The 13553-nt window shown below is 41.1% G+C and overlaps 1 long non-coding RNA gene and 1 pseudogene across 5 annotated transcripts in view; one reads left to right on the forward strand and one right to left on the reverse strand.

Moving 5' to 3' along the window:
• LOC149126012 (uncharacterized) overlaps positions 1–13553 on the forward strand; it is a 496014-nt gene that overhangs the window by 125654 nt on the left and 356807 nt on the right. The gene's annotated exons all lie outside the window — the stretch shown is intronic.
• On the reverse strand, positions 2764–13262 carry LOC100347303 (large ribosomal subunit protein bL35m pseudogene; annotated as a pseudogene).

Consider the following 13553-nt stretch of genomic DNA (forward strand, 5'->3'; position numbering starts at 1 on the left):
TTCTGTTCTACAAACTCCAGTTCATTTTTATCTTTTTTAGTGAAGTTTAGTCTTTTCACCCTGTTTTGTCTTCTCGAAGTTACCTTTTGGCCGGCGCCATGGCTCACTAGGCTAATCCTTGGCCTTGCGGCGCCGGCACACCGGGTTCTAGTCCCGGTCGGGGCACCGGATTCTGTCCCGGTTGCCCCTCTTCCAGGCCAGCTCTCTGCTGTGGCCTGGGAGTGCAGTGGAGGATGGCCCAAGTACTTGGGCCCTGCACCCCATGGGAGACCAGGAGAAGTATCTGGCTCCTGCCTTCGGATCAGCGCGCTGCGCCGGCCGCGGCGGCCATTGGAGGGTGAACCAACGGCAAAAGGAAGACCTTTCTCTCTGTCTCTCTCTCTCACTGTCCACTCTGCCTGTCAAAAAATAAAAAAATAAAAAAAAAGAAAGTTACCTTTTCATCCCTTTGTTTTTTATTAAAGATTTGTTTATTTATTTATTTGACAGGTAGAGTTAGAGTTAGAGTTTGCTCTTATCTTGTTCTTCTGTCCTTCCAGACACCTAGAAAGTACCCATCACAGCTTCTTTTAGTTGGGGCCAGGCTATATGATTAATTAGGGTAAGCATGTTATGAGGGGAGGTGGTTTGGATTATTTTAGGCCAAGGCATTGAATTGTCTAAGCAGAAGTCAGTGGCTATCTGTTGCCTTATCCTGTCTCTCAAGGATTCACAAGATCAAAGCAGCCTGATTGTAGAGCCACTAGAGAGCACACAGAGCCTTGGAAGTTCAGCTGGACTGACAGCAAGTTTTATATGAGAAATAAACCTTCATTATGTTATATCACTGAGATAGTGGAAATTATTTCTTCCTGTAGCAAGCCTTCTCTATCCTCACCGTTAAACTGAAGCATCTAAATTGAACTCACAGTTTTCTTCTTGACTCACCCAGTTCCTCAGGTCACAGGAATACCAGCTCTCTACTTGGAGCCCATTTCTTTTCTTTTTTTAAGATTTATTTATTTATTAGAAGGAGTTATACAGAGAGAGAAGGAGAGGCAGAGAGAAAGAGAGAGAGGTCTTCCATCCGCTGATTCACTTCCCGATTGGCCTCAACAGCTGGAGCTGTGCCGATCTGAAGCCAGGAGCCAGGAGCTTCCTCCAGGTCTCCAACAAAGGTGCAGCAGCCCAAGAACTTGGGCCATCTTCTATTGCTTTCCCAGGCCATAGCAGAGAGCTGGATCGGAAGTGGAGCAGCCAGGACTTGAACTGGTGCCCATATGGGATGCCGGCACCCCAGGCCAGGGCATTAACCTGCTGCACCACAGCGCCGGCCCCTGGAGCCCATTTCTTTATATGAATTGTGTTCCTAGTGTTCTGCTGATGGCACATGCTTTCTAGAAATAATAGACTATATATTTTATTGTTGTAGAATAAACATAAAACTAAAAATTAGTAGTTATAATGTTTCTTTCAAAAATCTATTCCCAGATACATGTTATATAAGTTATTTCAGTCTCATCTATTTCTTCCTTCTTTGTAGTAGATTTCATTCTTCTTCTTCTTTTTTTTTTTTGACAGGCAGAGCTAGACAGTGAGAGAGAGACAGAGAGAAAGGTCTTCCTTCTGTTGGTTCACTCCCCAAATGGCCGCCATGGCTGACACTGCGCCTATCTGAAGTCAGGAGCCAGGCACTTCTTCCTGGTCTCCCATGCAGGTGCAGGGCCCAAGGACCTGGGCCATCCTCCACTGCCTTCCCAGGCCATAGCAGGAGCTGGACTGGAAGAGGGGCAACCGGGGCAGAATCTGGCACCCCAACTGGGATGAGAACCCGGAGTGCTGGCACTGCAGGCGGAGGATTAGCCTAGTGAGCCGCGGCTTCGACCTAGATTTCATTCTTAAAATTGTCTGCCCACCACTAAAATTATAAACTTCTCAAAGATACATAAAAAAGATTTCGCAGTTATAAGGTTTTCCATGCTATAGTGAATTGGTTATATTATTTATTTTTCTTTGTAATTATCATTGCATCCTACAGATAGGAGCAGCAAAATACAGGTTGAGATTTCCTAGTGGATGCTGATCAGATAAGCTGCTGTCATGACCTCCTTCACTTCCCCACCAACGTTTGTTTAGGCTTCCGGTAGGAATAGAAGCATAGTAGTCAACAAAGGTTCAGGGAGAGGAAAGTTTCTCCTGGATGAGTAATTGTTATAGATGACAGTTTCATAACATTTTAAAAAAAGATTTATTTATTTATTTATTGAAAGTCAGAGTTATACAGAGAGAGAGAAGGAGAGGCAGAGAGAAAGAGAAGTCTTCCATCTGCTGGTTCGCTCCCCAATTGGCCACAACGGCTGGAGCTGTGCAGATCCGAAGCCAGGAGCCTCTTCTGGGTCTCCCATGTAGGCACAGAGGCCCAAGGACTTTGGCCATCTTCTACTGCTTTTTCAGGCCATAGCAGAGAGCTGGACCAGAAGTGGAGCAGCCAGGTCTTGAACTGGTGCCCATATGGGATGCCGGCACTGCAGGCGGAAACTTTACCTGCTACGCCACAGTTCTGGCCCTAGAGTTTCATAACATTTGACGTTTTCTTTTCTTTTGATCAAATCTGGAAATATTTAATCCATTGTTTTAAAACTCTCAGAGGTTTAACACTGGTATTGTTAGTTTACGCAGCATTTGGTTTCATATAAAACATCAAGTGTTTTACTTATTCATTTTTCCAAAAACATGTATCCAAATAGACATAAGTGATGACTCGGGACCTGTGAAACTTCTGGCTTACACTTTGAGGTTTGTATGATCATAGTACTTCTGATGGGCATCATTGGCATAGCAGTTTTGCCTCTTTCTGAAAGCAGTCATTTTATCTTAGGGGTTACTCTGGGTTTTATTTCAGAACACAGATACCCTCAAGTGTCTTTTTCTTGTGGTCACATTTTTCTTTGCAACTAGCCTTTCTCATTAGCTAAAGGCCAGAGTGAAGTTGAAGAAACCTGTCAATGACAGCTTTCAGTCTTTCTCTTGCCATTGTGAACGAGAGTCTGTGACAGTTCTGACTGGGAGCTTCAGGATAGTTGGAAGCAAGGGCACCATTCTATTGAGTATGTTTGTAGAATGCCCACACATAAGGCTTTTGACAGATGTGTTAAGTCTGGGAGCAGAGGAAGCCACTGGTGGCTGAATATGCCTGAAATGTCTGGCAGACATTGAAGAAATAAGACAGGCATTCTTGGCACAGTTTCAATAGGCTGAAGATGCCAAAATATTCAGGCACCATAAGATTCCTGAAGTTGCTATTGTGGCACTGGCAAAGGAAAAGGCTGCCGTCTTGCCCTTTTAATAAGTTTAAGGTATACATCCTACATTATCTTTAGAATAAAAACAGCAGATAGGTTGGGATGGTTGTTAAATTGTTTTTGCTGCTTTGGTTATCATTGGTATTATTTATTATCTCTACTAGACATTAAGAAATAGAGACATGGACAAGGAAACTAAGTTATAGAAAAGTTACATGACTTAGCCAGTGTCCCATTGCTAGTAAGCAGCCAGCATGGACTTGCATCTGGGTCCTTGAACTCTAAATCATTTTATCTTCTCTTTCCTTTGGCAAACCTGAGTGCCAACTCAATGTTTGGCATTAGAGCTTGTCTATTTGCCACAACCAACTACTAATGTGAATTTGTAGCCTCCTTTAGGCTTTAAGGAATTAAAGCCCAAAGGATTGCTTCCATTCTTGGTGTTTGCATATCAACTTCAGTTGTAGCACAATCCACAATACAGTCTTACTCTTTGCATCCCCTGATTTCTTTTTTTCCTTTGTTTTTATTCACACTGATGGGAAAATTCCGGTGTTAATCTTTCTCTCTCAGTGTCCTTTGTTGAGAAGTGTTTTCACGGTGGGACATCTTCTCTCATTACCTTACAGGCAGCTTCTTTTTTCTCAGTTGTGAACACACTGTGCTAAGGGATATGTCAAGTTTATTTTATCTTCTTTGGGCATTTGAAGTTCTAGTAAAAAGACCAAGTACCCAGGGGCATCACCCTCTCTGGTAGTGTTCTGAGCTGCTAGCTTAGATGAATGAGGCCCATTTAAAGTCACCTTTACTGGGTTTCTCATGAAAAGACTCTTACAATATTAAAGCTTTAAAAATTTATTTTAAAAACTTTCTTTTTAAAGTCATTAAAGTTTTATTTTTATCAGAGAAATATATGTCTATGCTAAAAAATAAAAGGGACAGAGTGGTTTATAATATACAAAGATTTTTTCCTCCTTATTATGCACTTTCCCCAATCTTATTCACCAAAGGCATCAACCAAATGCTTTAACTTTTCTGTTTTTGTTATTCTAATAATTACCTGCATAACTCTAAATGCCGTGATTATTTCTTTATTTTTCCAAGTATGATCATTAGAGAAGAGCTGCTAACATTACCTGCATTCCTAGGTTTATCTCCCTTGCACAACTCCCACCTCTCTGGCCCTTTTCTCTTTCCATTTCTTCTGATTTACAATTTTAAAAATGTCTGTTGAGGAGGCCTGCGCTTTGGCATAGGAGGTAAAGCCGCTGCCTGCAATGCCGGCATCCTGTATGGGCGCTGGTTCGAGTCCCAGCTGCTCCACTTTGATCCAGCTCTCTGCTAAGGCCTAGGGAAACTGTCCTTGGGCCCCTGCACCTGCATGGGAGACACAGAAGAAGCTCTTGGCTCCTGGCTTCGGTTCGGCGCAGCTCCGGCCATAGCGGCCAACTGGGGAGTGAACCAGCAGATGCAAGACCTCTTTCCCTGCCTCTCCTTCTCTCTCTGTGTAACTCTGACTTTCAAATAAATAAATCTTTAAAAAAAAAGTCTGTTGGTTCCTTCCCTGACTTCCAGCAATTCTCATATATGAGCAGCATTCTCCTTTGCATCTCTGCTCTGTAAGATGGGTGCTTTAGAGCTCTGGTGTTCCATCACAATTATTCTTTCCATTGCTCAATGGCTGCTCTCTACATTTTTCAAATTGAAAACATTAAAAATTTATTTTGTAGCCATATAGAAATGAATGCTGTGTATTTCTACAGGTTAATTCTGAAATATGAAAATCAGCAACAGCCTTTAAATCATTATGGCTACATAAACATATATTTTCATTTCTTTGTAGTCTAATAGCAATACCAGAGTCCACCTGAGGGAGAGCATAGCATCAAGGTCAATGGGGACATCTTTTCTTATATTTTAGGCATTTTTCCAAATCATGCTCTGTTTAGCTTGCTGCTTCTTTGGTTCATGACTCTTCTATATAATTATTTTCCCAGGACATATGTTGCTTTTCTTTTCTCTAAGATTTTTCGTCTTTGATGTTCTGTAGTACCTACCTACAGATTTTTTGGTGTTTAAGCTTGGTTTGCTGTGCACCTCCTGTATCTGTGGTTTGATGGCTGTCATTAATTTTGGAAAATTCTCAGCCATTGTTTAATTTAAAATATTTTGTTTATTCTTTTCTTTTCTTACTGGAATTCCCATTAGGTGTCTTTGCACTTTTTGTAATTATATCTCAGTTCTTAGATTTTTTCCCCTTTTAAAAATATTTATAAATTTCTACTGATATCTTCAAGTTTACTTATTCTTTCTTCATCTCTTTCTGTTCTGCTGATGATCTCATGGAAGACATTCTTTGTTTCTGCTATAGTGTTTCTTATGTCTAGCATTTCCTTTGGACTCTTTCTTAGTTAACTTTTTTGCTCCCATTGCTCCCGTGTTCTTGCATTTTGTCTGATTTTTATTTTCTGGCAGAGTCATTACCATATTCATCATAGTTATTTTAACTTTCCAATTTGATTAATTCCAAAATTTCTGCTATATCTGGATCTATTTCTGATGCTTACTCTTTCTCTTCAAGCTGTGTGTGTGTGTGTGTGTGTTTCCTTTTAGCATGCTTTGTAGTTTTTAAATTGAGAGACAGACATGATGTTTTGGGTAAAATAAAATGAGTGAGATAGACCTTTGGTGTGATGTTTTGCACTGCCCTGGCTAGAAGTTAGTTTGTGTTCACTGTTTCTTGTGGCTGGCTGTCAGAGGCTGTTTCCTCCCTCCCTCCCTCTCCCTCTCCCTCTCCCTCTCCCTCTCCCTCTCCCTCTCCCTCTCCCTCTCCCTCTCCCTCTCCCTCTCCCTCTCCCTCTCCCTCTCCCTCTCCCTCTCCCTCTCCCTCTCTCTCTCTTTCTCTTTCTCTTTCTTTTTTATTTTTTTGGGGGGGGGGCAAATTTCAGCCATTAAGCCACACTTTCAACTTTGCTACAGTCAGAATTTAACCAGTTTTTACCTATCAACCTACTTTAACTCACTGTTTTCCTAGAAATTTGCTGAAATCTTCTGTTGTTTGCATTGTTATTTTCCATTCCTCTTGTATGTTTCTTAAGTTGTCTCAAGAGTCCTTGGTGGAAAGGGAAGATAAATGCAGATTCTTAGTCTGTCTCCGTGAACTCAAAATCCTTGTTATTTAAAATTTGTTTTAGTAAGTTGATACAAAAATTCTTATTCTAAAAATGAAAACAACACACAAGTATACAGAATATAAAGTTAAAAATCTGTCTTTGTCTCTTCCTCGGTTTGCCTGTCCTTCCTCCTCATTGGTTTATTTTTGGCAGAAGGAAACCTTATGTTTTAATTCTCTAGTCATAATGAAATAAATTTCTTCCCCTAAATTAACTGAGGTAAATCTTTGTTGCATTCTTTCCCTTAAGATAGCTATTTTGGATATCATGTGTCTCATTTCTCTTCATAATTACCTGCTCACCATTTTGTAATTTAGAATCTACTTATTTTTAATTAAATTATTCCTCTTCAATATTTTTTCCTTTCACAGTAAATCCACAAATATAGGCCTAGATTATTTTAAATCAAAGTATTTCAGGTTTTTAAATCCTTATTTTATAAAAGAAACTGTGGCTGAGAAACATTGTGATTTTCACATGGTCACATGACAGTAAGCAGAGCAGAAGTGTTTCCTGACTCCCAGCACAGGGAATGAATATTCCCTGTCTCTCCAGCCAGGTTTTGCTTTCTTGGTAAATGAAAATCTTACCTCCTCTATGAGAAAAATAAAACTAACAGCAAATGTCAGTGATCCTGTAAACTGGTTATAAAACAAACCTTATATAAGTAATGAATATACAGGAATTTATGTGAGAAATATAACCTGTAGCTCGAGGCACATGCATAAAGCTCTCATCACATAAAAAGCAAAAAAAATCTAGAGAATTTGTAGATTTTTTTCCTTAGAAGACTTTCCTGACAACCTGCTTGCTGCTCCTGCGCAGCTTAGGTAGTTACAGTTAACCATTTCTTTTTATAAATACTATTAATGGGCCTTTGATTCTGAATTATGATTTGTTCACATGTCCATCTCCCATCATGGAATTAAATTCTTTTATTACAGAGGCTTTCTGTTACTAATGCCTGAAACCTAGCACCTGGGGCAACATATAGGATATAGAAGTTGCTCACTAAATGTCTGCTGAAAGAGCTGACACTTTGTATAACTGTGCTCAGTTTTTTTTTTTTTTTTTTTTTTGACAGGCAGAGTAAGACAGAGAGACAGAGAGAAAGGTCTTCCTTCCATTGGTTCACCCCCCAAATGGCTGCCATTGCCGGCGCGCTGCACCGATCTGAAGTCAGGAACCAGGTGCTTCCTTCTGGTCTCCCATGCGGGTGCAGGGCCCAAGGACCTGGGCCATCCTCCACTGCCCTCCTGGGCCACAGTAGAGAGCTGGCCTGGAAGAGGAGCAAGTTTGGCAGAATCTGGCACCCCAACTTGGACTAGAACCCAAGGTGCCAGTGCCATAGGTGGAGGATTAGCCTAGTGAGCCGCAGTGTTGGCCTCTTTTTTTTTAAAAAAAAGATTTATTTTATTTATTTGAAAGAGTTGCAGAGAGAGGTAGAGACAGAGAGGGATCTTCCATCCACTGGTTCACTCCCCAGATGGCCGTGACAGCTAGAACTGCACTGATCCGAAGCCAGGAGCTTCTTCCGGGTCTCCCATGTGGGTGAAGTTGGCCCAAGGACTTGGGCCATCTTCCACTGCTTTCTCAGGCCATAGCAGACACATGGTTCGGAAGAGGAACAGCCGGGACTCGAACCAGCACTCATATGGAATGCCAGCGCTTCAGGCCAGAGCGTTGGATAGCTTTATAGGGAGAATATTCTAAGTTTTGACGAGACTTTAGAGAGAGACCAGTATAAAAGCCTAATTACTCAGACCAATCTAGAAAAAGAGTTTGTGGACAAAAAAAAAAAAAAAAAAAAGAAAACAAAGTAAACAAAAAACCAGAGATTTAGAATTTGCACAAGAATTAAGAACACTTCACAATAAAAACAGTTGTCTCTGTTTTTAGGTTACTATGTTTTTTAACATTTCATTTGGTGACCAGCACCACTTACCTTTTGCTTGTTTCTTTCTTTCTTTCTTTTTTTTTTTAAAGATTTATTTTTTACTTGAAAGTCAGAGTAATACAGAGCGGAGAGGCAGAGAGAGAGAGAGAGAGAGAGAGAGAGAGAGAGAGAGAGAGAGAGGTCTTCCATCCGATGGTTCACTCCCCAGTTGGCCACAACAGCCAGAGCTGCGCTGATCTGAAGCCAACAGCCAGGAGCTTCTTCCGGGTGTCCTACATGGGTGCAGGGGCCCAAGGACCTGGACCATCTTCTACTGCCTTCCAGGGCCAAAGCAGAAAGCTGGATCGGAAGTGGAGCAGCCAGATCTCGAACAGGTGCCCATATGGGGTGCCGGCGCTTCAGGCCAGGGCGTTAATCTGCTGTGCCACAGCGCCAGCCCCTTGCTTGTTTATTTCAAAGCACATGTGAAGCTCAGAGCCATCAGTGAGCTATAGTCTCTAGCTTAAGTGTAATAAATTTTGCTTTCACTATTTTTTGTTTGTGTACAGTAACCTTCCATGTATGGTAAATGTCAAAGTACCATGTGTAATCTTAGCATACATTTTTCCTTTAGTGATAAACTAACTTATATTTTAAGTTCAGCCAATTTAAAGCAAAGTAAGAAGTGAATGCTAGTTCAGGAAGTACATTTACCTGAATATAATTGTGGCAGTTGTTTATGAATGGCTAACATTTGAGGCACAGTGGGATGCAACTGGCACTGCAATTCTAACAGCACATCAAACAGAGCTACATGTGTGAAGCTAGAGCGTCTGGATCAGTCGATTTAGTGTGACTTTTAAGTGGGGAATGAACTAACTGACCAAAGGAAGATGGAGCTATGTTGGAATCCTGTTGGCTTTAGAAGACCAAGGATATGAAGGTGAGGCCTCAGTTTCAGTGTAGGTCAGGTCACGGCAGATTTTTAAATAGCCTTAATCTTTTCATTCCAATTCACTTCTCTAGAGGCAGGTAGCATGGGATGAGCTGCCATTGAGGTGCCTGCATCTCATATAGGAGTGTCTGGGTTTGAATCTGGCCTCTGCTTCCAGCCCAGGTTTCTGCTGATGCATGCCCTGAGAAGGAGTGGTGATAGCTCAGGTGTTCAGGTCCCCACCACCCATGTAAGAGGTCCACATGGAGTTGTTGGCTCCTGGCTTCAGCTTGGCCCTGGCCCAACTGATGAGTGCATTTGGGAGTGAAAGATTTCTCTCTCTCTCTCTCTCTCTCTCTCTCTCTCTCTCTCTCTCTCACCCTGTCTTTGAACTAAATAAAAATAAATAAATAATTTAAAATAGAATTTTACATTCAGTATTCTTTGTTTCATGATTTGCCTTATATCCATTTCATATCACTCTACCAATATAGCTCTCACATACAGTATTCAGTAGTCACCTTTTGGGGACATTTGTCTGTACCTGTCTGACTTTTACTAGCTTTATATGGGTATTCACTCCCACCATTCCTTAAGTACTCCTTTCTCTTGGCATCTGTGGCACCCATTCTCCTGATTGGTCTTTTAAGTTCTGTGGGTTGAGAAAGGCAGCCAGACATGGAAATCACCTTTGCAAACTGATACTCATCTGTCAAGCTACTTTGACTTTCCTTAAAGCTGGATTCCAGGCTTTCTTTTTTCCCTTGAGGACTCTCATCCTGGACAGTCTAATCCATCTTCATCTCAGTTCTCATTTGTATGAAGTAGAATCACAAATAAAGACTTTCAGTAAGACTTCTTTTCCAGTATCCAGACCAGCCTACTTGGTAGTTTTCTTCACAAGTTGTCTTCATCAGCAATCTTAAATTTCTGTCCAGATCAGCTCTTGAGTTGTCCTCCTATCTAGTCCCTAATTCCCCCATCAAATCTGCCTTCCCAAGTCACAGCAGAGAGCTGGACTGGAAGAGGGGCAACCGAGACTAGAACCGGTGCCCATATGGGATGCTGGCGCCACAGGCGGAGGATTAACCTACTGCGCCATGGTGCTGGCCTTCCCGTTTTCTGTCTCAGTAAATGTTGCCATATTCTACACATTATGAAAGCCAGAAACCTAGAGTTACCCTATTAGCTCTTGCATTCTTATATCCAAATCCAATCCACTCCCAAATTTTCCTAGTTTTACTGTTCAAATGTCTCTTGCATTTATCCCTCAACCTCTGGATCATTATTACTACTATTGTCCCGTTCAAGCTGCCGTCTTCTTTCCTGAACCACTACAGCGGTTTCTCTGGTTCTTTCCCTTAGTTTTCTTCCCATTCTGCTCCCCTGCCTGCATTCTGTTGTTCATTCTGTAGTGAAAGTATTCAGTTTATGTGTTATCACCCTGCTCCCTTGCTTGAAAATCTGATAGCTTCTCATTGCTTTTAGGGTAAAGATTCACATTCTTAAGGTAAACTCGAAGGCCCTGCATGATCAGACCCTGTCACTCATTTGCTTGTGGGGCTTCATCCCACTCTCCAGCTCTGCCTGCTCTACTCTCTGAATTTTGCTCTATAATTATTCACCCTCTGTGCACACTGTTCCTTCTGCATGAGATTCTTCCCATGTCCTTCCCTACATCTCACAAGTTCAGATTCACTCATGGGTCCCTCCTTGAGAAAACCTTACCTCTGCCCCCAACTAGAGCAACCTCTTGAGGTAAACTCACAACATACACACCTTCCCTTCATGCATGCAGTCATGGTAGTCACATCCCTCTCCCTGTATGTTTGTTAGCTGAGGTTTGTCTTCTCTACTAGAGCCCTTCCATGAGGGCTGCCCAGACCATGATTGCTTTGGTTCACTCGAATTTTCACTTTTTTGGGAAAATGTCTGGAACATACTAGGTACTTAATAAATAGGTCTAGAATAAATGGAGAACAAGAAAGGCCATGAAGTTGACGTGAGAGTGGGGGATGTCGTGAGATGTTAGTATGAAAAGGGTAAGTGTATTTAGCTGTGTTCCTGTGGTGAGGATGAGTGATTTCTCTATCTACGAATTTGAAGCTGGAGATATTTGAAGTTCCTAGTGGTGCTGCATGTGTGAATATTTCTGTTCTTTGTTTTGTACTTCTTTTCATGGGGTAGGTTTCTGGTATGAGAGAACATTTTTTTCAGAAATTAATATATGAGTATAGATACTTTGGTAAAAAATAATCTCATTGGTCAAGAAGTTATTTCCAGGATGGAAATATCTAAAGGTCATTTCTATTTTTTAAAGATTTATTTTTAGTTATTTGAAAGGCAGAGTGAGAGTGAGAGTGAGAAAATGAGAGAGAGAGAGAGAGGAAGAGAGAGAGAGAGAGACAGAGAGAGATCCTTCATCAGCTGGTTCACTCCCCAAATGGCTGCAACGCCTGGGGCTGGTCTGGGTCGAAGCCAGGAGCTCCATAGGGGACTCTAAGGTGGGTGCAAGGACACAAGCACTTGGGCCATTGTCCTGTCCCAAGTGCATTAGCAGGGAGCTGGATCGGAAGTAGAGCAGCCAGGACCCCAACAGGTGCCTGTATAGGATGCCAGCATTGTGGGCAGCGGCTTAACACTGGCCCCAAGATAATTTCTGTTTTCAAATGAATCACCTTTGACTAGGTCTTTTGTAAAAGAATTGCCTTAAAGTGAATCTCAGTTCATTTAAAAAACATAGACAAAAATTCATCCATTTGTGTGAGTAAAATTGCCTGTCATGATTTGAAAGGATTATTTATGGTTTTTAAACATTCATCTCTCCCAACCTGGCTTATATATTCTTTTACAAAATGGAAATTCAATTTCATTAGAATGTTCTGTTGTCCAATATACATACCTTGTTATATGGTATTGTAGCATGATTTTACTCATTTGCTCCCCTTGCTATATTAGAAAATGACAAAGTACATCAGGTAGTTTTCACTTTCTTCCATAGTGTGTACTGGTGACTATTACTGATACTAATGGTGATAAACTCAGGCGATATTCACCAGGAGCAGTTACACTTTGCATTGATTCACGAAAAAAATAAGTTCGCTGTAATATAGAAGTGAGTAACGAGAAGTTATTACACAGTGTACTCTCCAAGGATAAATTCTTGCAAGGTGAAAAAAAGAAGGGTAAATTTCAGATGATATTTGTATATACTTCAATTTTAGAAGTTATGTTATATTTGGTATTAAACACATGCCATATTAATTTAACACTGTATGAATATTTTTGTTTTTGCTTTTTTGGGTAACTATAATTTAGTTCTGGTATTCTGATGTCTGAGGGTTCTTCAAAAACTGCACGGAAAAATTCCCATTAGGAAAAAAACTGTAGATTTCAAACTTTTTTTTTTATCAAAATTTATCTTTTAGGTTCTTTTTCCCACAAACCTTCTGAAGTTCTCTCATATATTTCAGTGATTGTGAGATTGTGCTGATTAGGGGATGCAACAGACTGAGATTGCTAAAATGGACACCATGTATTCTAGAAATGATAATACAGAGTTTCAAACAGACTGAAGGGACGCTGTCAGACTTCAGAAATGACCTCTGGGGGCCGGTGCTGTGGTGCAGTGGGTTAAAGCCCTGGCCCAAAGCTCTGGCATCCCATGTGGGCACCAGTTCTAGTCCTGGATGCTCCTCTTCTGAACCATGTCTCTCCTATGGCCTGGGAAAGCAGTAGAAGATGTCCCAAGTCCTTGGGCCCCTGCACCCATGTGGGAGACCCGAAAGAAGCTCCTGGCTCCTGGCCTCAGATCGTCACAGCTCTGGCCGTTGTGGCCATCTGGGGAGTGAAACAGTAGATGGAAGACCTGTGTCTGTCTCCACCTCTCTCTGTAACTCTGTCTTTCAAATACATAAAATAAATCTTAAAAAAAAAAAAAAAGAAATTACCTCTGTTTGGCCCAGTGCTTTCCTTATACAAGAAGTCACCATCTGCATCAGGCGTTACACTGAAGGGTACAGGAGCAGTAATTAAGAGGAGATAGTGCATGTGTTGTACCCGACAAAAAACAATGAAAAGAGTTTGTTAGTATGCATACACATCTAATTAGGGAGGATACTTAGAGTAAAAACGTTGTTGGAAATGGATGTATTTTAGGTATTAAAAATTTATTTTTAAATACTAACTTGTGTTTCTTAAACAGGAGCAGTCTATAGGATTTTAAATGACTATGTCTTCTCTCATTTTCCTCTTCCACTATTGTCTGTGAGAGTAATGATTTTAGTATG

This window comes from Oryctolagus cuniculus, chromosome 6, assembly GCF_051225735.1.
Source record: "Oryctolagus cuniculus isolate XC-2025 breed Fujian yellow rabbit chromosome 6, ASM5122573v1, whole genome shotgun sequence".
In the NCBI taxonomy this organism is placed as follows: Eukaryota; Metazoa; Chordata; class Mammalia; order Lagomorpha; family Leporidae; genus Oryctolagus; species Oryctolagus cuniculus.